The sequence below is a fragment of the Sapajus apella genome, unplaced genomic scaffold (assembly GCF_009761245.1).
Source record: "Sapajus apella isolate SASKATOON/1434 unplaced genomic scaffold, GSC_monkey_1.0 scaffold175, whole genome shotgun sequence".
NCBI classification, from domain to species: domain Eukaryota; kingdom Metazoa; phylum Chordata; class Mammalia; order Primates; family Cebidae; genus Sapajus; species Sapajus apella.
In genome coordinates this window covers 1,587,615-1,589,683 of record NW_022437115.1, presented here as the reverse complement: position 1 = coordinate 1,589,683, position 2,069 = coordinate 1,587,615, and the positions used below count along the sequence as shown (strand labels likewise).

At 58.4% G+C, this 2,069-nt stretch overlaps 1 protein-coding gene across 13 annotated transcripts in view; it reads left to right on the top strand.

Moving 5' to 3' along the window:
* Positions 1-358: 358 nt before the first annotated feature.
* SRRM2 (serine/arginine repetitive matrix 2) overlaps positions 359-2,069 on the top strand; it is a 24,808-nt gene continuing 23,097 nt past the window's right edge. For 9 of the 13 annotated variants that reach the window (XR_004265387.1, XR_004265383.1, XR_004265385.1 and 6 more), the window contains exon 1: positions 421-580. The gene's annotated coding sequence lies outside the window, so the exon portion shown is untranslated. Of the gene's footprint in view, positions 589-2,069 lie in introns of all 13 variants that reach the window. The other 4 variants (XR_004265384.1, XM_032268013.1, XR_004265386.1 and 1 more) reach the window with 4 other exon arrangements.

Here is a 2,069-nt window from a genome sequence, read left to right as displayed (position 1 = left end):
ACAAAATGGCCGCCGCGCCCAGAGCCGAAATTGCATCCGGGCTCTGCGACACGCCCGAACTACAACTCCCAGGATGCTCTGCGTGGACGGCGGGCGGTGAGACGCTCTGGGGCACCGCTTAGGTGGCGCTAGGCCGGGGGCTCCTCCCCGCACCGGAAGGCCTCCGAATACGCGGTGTCTTAGGTCGCCTTCTCCGTTCTTCGTCGCAGTGGCCGACGGGACGCTTAGTCCTTCGGCAAAGGAGTGAAATCTTCCCTGCGCCTTAAGAAACGATACTTCCCGGTGTGGGTTCGGCGCCTGAGCGAAAGGCTGCTCCAGTTCCCGGCGGGCCCCGCGACGCGCGTTTGCGTGCTGACGCACGCAGTTAGTCGTGCTGACGTGCAGCGCGGCCCAGGCGGGGTGCGAGTGGCGCAGTCGGAGCCCGCTGCGGCCCCTGAGGAAGCGAGGAGGCGTCGGTGTCGGCTGAGGCGGGCGGACCGGCGAGGCGAGGCGGCAGCTCCAGGCCCCGAGGGACTCGGGAGCTCGAGCAGCGGCGGCGGCAAGACCTCTCCCCCTCGGAGGCGGCGGGCGGAGGCGGCGGGTGAGAGGGTGAGGGAGCCAGCGAGCCGGGTGGGGGAGGGGCGGCGGCCCCGGCGCGAGGCCAAAGCGCGCGGAGAACGGCTCAGGTCGCCGCGCTCCTCCGCGCGCACGCGCGTTCCCCGCCTTTCGCTGGCGCGGACGCCCTCGCCTCCCTTCCCCCTTCCTGCCGTTCTTGTCGCTGGCGGGCTTCGACTCCCCCGCCCCTCCCCCATGACAACGGCGCTCGTCGCCGCCTTTACTCGGGTTCGCGAGCGCCTTTGGTGAGGGGGGAGCGCGCGCGCGCGCGCCTCGATTTCACCCCTCCCCCCACACGTGCGGCCGAGGTGGCCTTTCCGCAGCCGCCGCTTTCGGCCCTTAAGTGGTGGGGAAGGGGCGGCAGCGAGGGGCCTGCTCTCGGACTCTTGTCCCCGGCTCCCGATCCCTGTCCTCGCGTTTGTCTTCGGCGTTAGGCTGCCCGAGCCGGGTCCTCCCAGACTGCGGGGTCGCGCAGCTCCCTCCCCTATTCCGAAAGACCGAAAATGGGCGCCCGGCGCTGCGGGGAGGACCTTGAACTCCGGGGCCCGGATTTAAACGGTTTGGACTCCTGGCTGCCTGCCAGGGTTGTTACGGGGGAAGAAGCCTCAAATCTTAAAAATTGTAAAGAAAGTGAACGTACTCCGTTTACATCTCTAAGGTAGACTGTGCGTTCCCTTCTTTCACTTTTCCATCGTCTCCCGAAAATTCTTTTTAAAAAGCGAAGGAGACTTTTAGAGCCTTTCCTTTGGGAAGAAAACGCCGGACTCTGTAAAGTTTTCTGGTTAGTTTCAGGCGTTATTTGGCACACAGCTCTTCCGAAGCTTGGTTTCCACTCGGCTTCAGTTAGACCAGTCTGGATCAAAAATTCAGATTGTTTTGTTGCCTTTCATCCTAAGTGCGTGGGCTCGGTCTCTTCTTCAGCTGCTGTTTTAGCTTTCTGGGTTCTTTGTGTCCACTCAGCTGCGCTGGAGTGCCCTGGTGCTGAGCTGGCTGTGCTTGATGTCCGTTTTCTGGGACAATCCTTTTCTCTCCTTTTGGTACCATTTTCTTTTTCTGCATATTTTAATGTTGGATTTCAAGGTATCTTTCTACTTCCTTGTTAGCGCTCTGATAATTTCCCAACAGAAAAAAAGGGACTTTTTGTCTTCTTTGTACCTTTTACCTTGTTCTTTTATCTTAGGTGACTTTTCCATATCCACCCTTATGGGCCCCACTTCAAGAATTTTATAAAATCGTTCGGTTTGGTGATTTGTGTGTGGTGTTGCTGTTCCTGTTCCTACTTTCCTTGTCTTAGCACTCCCTTTAGATGCTGTGGGGTCGTTGTCTTTGTGTGTGGGGGGGGGGTGGAAGCGGGGGTAGAGGTGGCTCATTCCCTAAAACTTCTCCGAAACATTGTGACCTTAATATCTTTTGCTTAGCGCCTACTGGTTTTCTTTCTTTCTTTTTCTTTTTCTTTTTTTTTTTTTTTTTTTTTT